Below are 6,036 nucleotides of genomic sequence, written 5' to 3'. Positions count from 1 at the left end.
CTCTTGTCAAATGCTGGCATCATAAACAATTAATTCTTATTTATTTAAAATAGGCTACCACTGACAACTTATGGTGTGTATTTTAACACTGTTATATGAACAACCAAAAAACCACATAGATTTGGATCTAATGAGTCTTTATTAAGACTTTCCTGAAGTCAGACATGACAAAAATGAATGATTTGCAGTTCCATGACTGAGAATGACTAAGGAACTGACCCACTTAAAAGAACCATCTCATTTATCTTGCAAAGCTATTAAACGTAGGACTGTGATGAAAAATTGATGCATCGCAAATCATGTATTGATTCTGAATACATCATGATTGTCTCTGCAATCGATTCTGAGCTTAGTATCGAACAGCAGATGGCGCTCTAATCTACTTTGTAACCGCACACTCAGGCCCTGTCCCAAATCGCACCCTAAACCCTTGCACTCTCAACCTTTTTGAACTTTATGAATGATTATTTTAGGTTCAAGTGTGTGTAAGGAATTGGAAGCAAGAGTATGGCTGTTTCTAAAGCATGCAGTGCCAGCTGCGGTTAAAAACTTTTAGCATTTTTCATTGACAGGACAGTGGAGTTACGACAGGAACCTAGTGGGAGAGAGAGGAACTGGAACGGAAAAGGTCCACGAGGCGGGATTCGATCTCGGGACACCCGAAGCGCAACTGCGCCATATGTCGGGCACAGAGGTTGCGCTAGACTTTAACATTAACGGGGTCGTAAAAATTCCGTCATCATCTATTATTACCGTCATTTTAATTTTCAAATTTTACTTAGAACACATTTAATTGCCTTTATTTTTGTTCACGTTTTCATTTGTAATCATGAACCTACTGGACAACAGCACAGTGTTTAAAAACAACAGAATACGCTAGGGCTGGGTAAACAAACAAACAAACAAAAAAATCGATTTCTCAATTTTAATAGATTCTCATTTTAATGAACCAACATCGATTTTTAAATCACAATCGATCTTTTGGTCTATGCTGTTTTCATGAATGTTAGTTAGTTGATAGTGAGAATTGGATCCTAATCTAAAATGTGACCAAAATAATTTATGTAGTTCTATTTATCTATTATTTATTTGAATAAATTACAATAACCATGTCTATCCTTATTGTCTACCCTTGTAATAAGTAATTAAATACTTTTTGGAGAGAGTAATTTGTACAGTAATCTAATTACACTGTTGAAAATGTAATTAGCAACTATTAATAACTTTTTTAGAGTAACGTACCCAACACTTGTCTGCACTTTTCTTTTCTTTTCTATTTTATTTTCTTATTTTCAGTAAGCTCTTCTGTGCACTATGAATTCTCTTTTTGTTGTTGTTTTTTCCTTTTATCTGTCATTTTAGTTTTAATGAAGAGATATTTTTTTAAATTTCCTGTTCCCCTCCTAAAAATCAAACCAGAATAACACTAATCGCCAAACCGAAATGTCACTAATTTGGCCTTTTCTCTCATATAAACGTTTTTTTTTCCACCATAACCTGAGATATACCTTGTGACATAATAAACTTCTCAGTATTTGAGAATTTTAATGGGAAAAATTCTCAGAACACTCAAGGTCACAGTGAATTGTCTACTAGCCTAACCGTTAACTGCTAGCAAGTCCAAGTCATATCCAGCTTTTTCACTGAACATGAAAAATGTCATCACACACAAAATCTCACACATCAAAAATCCACACAAGCACACACACATACTATTTTTTTTTTTCTTCTATATTTGTATAGATCGTCTTGCAGGATGCGTATGCTATGTGACCTTGAATGGACCTTTTTTTTTTTTGACTCTAAAATTTAAATGGTCTTGTTATCAGTATAAGTCAAATGTCAACAAGAGCAGTAAACAAAAGAATGCATTCTGAAGTAAACTGTAGACAGCTTTTACAAGCATTACTGGAAAGACACACGTGCATCTATTCATAGCATGTGAAATTCTGAATTGAAAGGATGTCAAGGTATTCAAGATGAGATGGGTACAAAATGTGAAGAATATAAAAGGAGGAAAATTACAACAAAAGCATTCATTTTAAGGGGCTGCTTCTGAAAGCCTGTACTGGTTGTGTGTGCTCTCACAGAATCCACAGAACAGTAGGAGCTGAGCGTGACCTTCCTGTTAGTATGCGTAAATGTCTGGAGTTTTAATGAGCCATGTGATTAAAAAAAGATAAGAAAAGACATTAACACACTTCTTTCTTGAGCTTTAAGTGTTTTTTCTCTTTTTCAGAGCTGTTACTTCCCAAGCACGTGGGTCTTCTCGCATCCTAAATGATGTGATCACACTATATGTACTTATGCTCTTTGTAGTGTATTTTGAATCATCTATCACGCCACATTAAAGAGTGCCAAAATGGTATTTACTGCTTGAATTTCCTAATGAAATCTGAGACTTTGTTTTATATCAACAACAGTAAAACAAAGCTGAACCTATTGCTATTTATTGGAAGGAAGACGCACTATGCACTGTTCATTCATCAACTGAAAACAGCATAGACCAAAAGATCGACTGTGATTTATAAATCGATTTTTTTGTTTTTGTTTACCCAGCCCTAGCGTATTTTATTGTTTTTAAACACTGTGCTGTCGTCCTGTAGGTTCATGATTAAAAATGAAAATGTGAACAAAAATAAAATCAATTAAACGTATTATTCTAATTGAAATAGGAAAATTATAATGATGGGTAATTATACATTATGACAGAATTTTTATGACCCTGTCCGTCAAAATGATGGACAATGTTGAAATCTTTTTTTTTTCTTCTATACTATGGAATTTAGTATAGAAAGTATCGGGGCAGTCGTGGCCTAATGGTTAGAGAGTCGGGCTTGTAGCCCAAAGGTCGTTGGTTTCCTTTTGCTCCTTTGCCCTTTGTGAACCTCCAATTGCTCCTCGGGTGCTGGCGAAATGGCTGCCCACTGCTCCAGGTGTGTGTTCACAGTGTGTGTGTGTGTTTGTTTACTTCTCACTGCTGTGTGTGTGCACTTGTGATGGGTTAAATGCAGAGCACCAATTTCGGGTATGGGGGACCATACTTGACAATACGTCACGACTGACTTTCACTTTCAGTGGCTACCGTCAACTGTTTGGTTTCCGACATTCTTCAAAATATCTTCTTTTGTGTTAAATGATGACAGAATTGTCATTTTTGAGTAAACTAACCCTTTAAATCTGTGTTATTTTGCATGGAGCAGGCCACCACAGGGGCCCGACCAGTTGAGATCACATGACTAGCCGAATGCCGCTCGATACCAGTCAGTGCACAATTAATGGCTTTGCAAGGCAAGCATCGAATCAATTATATTTGAACAATTTTCTAAGTGCTAAGTAGCAGCAGCTGGTGATTGTACAAGTTGAGCCCACAAACTTGCAGAATCAAGTTATTTTAGAGCTTCATTTAAGCAGAAATCAAATGCTGAGCTTTTTAAAATTCCACATTTTATTGCATAATCTATATTTTGCTGACACTTGGTGTTTGATGATGGATGTTAGAGCCAGACTCAGAGCACGGTGGGAATACTCAAAGGAGCTGTGTTAAATGAAGAGCCAGAAAGTTGCTTTGAAGCCTCATTATTTTGGGAGGGCAAGAGATAAGATACAATATTAATTCACTGTGATGTCAAAATACTCAAATTCTCATTTTTCATTACCATTCATGAATACCAAATCTGTAAGTCATAGCAAAAGACATATTACACTGTAAAATCTGATTTATAATCTCGATGCTAAAACAGTCAAATACTAGCATGTATACAATACACAATACAAAAATGTGGACGACACAAGATAAAGTCCAACTTCCATCATCTTCTGATCCTGTTCATTTTTCTTATATCTATCATTTTCTGATTTTCTGTCAACAAAAATGGCCAAAAGAAATGATTTCAGCATTACACAACAAAAGATAAAAACATTATTATGTTTGTCATATATATTTTGACATTATTATGCTACAGTGTTATTGGTCTTAGAGGAAAGTGATTATTTTAAATACTGATTATTTAGGATTAGGAATATCAGGAAAATCCAAAATGAGCTTCTGCAAATATCTGTGCTTTATTGCCATCTACTGGTGTAGGCGAGTGTATCCAGGTGTCTTTTTCTATCCAGTGTTGCATTGTGTATCCAGAAAGTTTAATTATCATTGAACATTTACTACAGATGTAAAATTATATCAGCTTATGTAACTAATTATTAAAATATGCACTCTAAAAAATGGTGGGTTAAAAACAATCCAATTTGGGTTATCTGACAACCCAGCGCTGGGTAAATATTGGACCGAAAACATGCTGGGTTATTTTGACCCAGCTGGGTGGGTTAAATGTTTTTACCATACATGCTGGGTTATTTTATTCAAGTCAACTATTGTTTAAAAATTATTATATTGCTGACTTAAATTGGCCTGGTACTTGTAAAAAACACACACCCAATGTGTTTACTAGAGGCAACAGCAATAATCAAAAGATGAACATTTATTATTAAGCAAGAACACATGGACAAAATACAGACAAATTGCATTTATTTGGGAGAATACAGCATTTACAATATTACATACATTTACAAAATCATTTAACAAGCATTTAAGACATAAAAAAATGTAACATTTAAAAGTAGCATTTTAATTTTGGTGTCTTCAACCGTTCTCTGTAATTGTTTTTTACCAAAATAGCGCTAATTCTCGTGTGTTGCCAAAATCTGAGCCGGTGAAGGGCTGCTGTTCGGCGGGGTAACTGAGAACTTCAGACCTCGGCCTAGCATTTCACTCGTAGCTGAAAGATGCCGTGAATGACTCCAAAACCTGCCCATAAACAAACGGTACTGAGATTAGAGAACATATTTTAATATCAATCTAAATTAAACTCAATACTATAACAAATAAAATCCATTTATTTTATGCAAGGCAAAAGGCGTTTCCATCCTGTGAAACAACCGCTGCTGACTGACATCTTGACCTTATGTTGCGATGCATAAAATAATACAATTTACAACACAGTAAAGACTTTATAAGTGAAATAAAATGTATACAAACCTTTATTTTGCTGAAGAAGTGCAACAAATCGGCAGCGCTGAGAACTGGTCTCTCTTGTAGAGGACTCAAAAAGCCTGCGCTCTGACTGTACAGTCTTTGCTGCAATTCAGCAGCTGGGTTGTTTCGTCAGAGACAGGCTCAACCCAAGGGTTGGGTAGAAAAAAATAGCTCAGCGTTAAAATAGAAAAACTACCCAGCACCTGGGTAAAAAATATTAAAAATAACTCAATAAAATGACTCAACGGGCTGAACCCAGCAGTGTGTACTTATTAAAATAAGTGTATTTGAAAGAAAATCGTCTTCCTTTAAAATCCACCACTTAACTACATTGTGTATGCAGAATCATTTATTTAAAAACCCACCGTAATCGCCCAAAGGCATCTTGGCATGTAATTTACCTCTGAGTCACTTGAAACAAAGCAGAGCAGCTTTATCATAATGACATGCATGTTAAAGCAATCTTATCAGGGTGAAAAAAAAACAAACAAAGGATTTGTTGCACAGCAATAACCAACCTGACATGCTTCTCTAACTGAACAAACGTTCATTATCATGGAGATATTTAGAGATGATATTTTTACATCAGCATTGTAAAACAAGTGACGTGTAATGCAAAATGCAATCCTTCCATTCATTAACAAATGAAAAACAAATTTAGCCACCGAACGGAATAAAAACCATTAGACCCATGATGACCTTTGAAAACAGCTCACTTCCTCATTTACAAGCAGCGCATGTAAACAATGATTAATGCTCAACAAACCTTGTCCAGATCTATTATATCAAAATATAACAACATGGAATTACATTGATATAAACTCTGATCTCATGTACAGATGACATCACTGATAGCAGGATTCTAATTATGGAGTGTTTAATGCAATTGACCAACCAAGGGAATAACAACAAAGTCACAACAATCTTTGTAGAGCATCAAAATGGAATGTATTGTTAGAATGCTGTGATTTCTATTTAAAGCAAACTTAAACCGTCTAATA

Source organism: Labeo rohita, chromosome 9, assembly GCF_022985175.1.
Source record: "Labeo rohita strain BAU-BD-2019 chromosome 9, IGBB_LRoh.1.0, whole genome shotgun sequence".
Taxonomy (NCBI): domain Eukaryota; kingdom Metazoa; phylum Chordata; class Actinopteri; order Cypriniformes; family Cyprinidae; genus Labeo; species Labeo rohita.
This window is presented reverse-complemented; position numbering follows the sequence as displayed.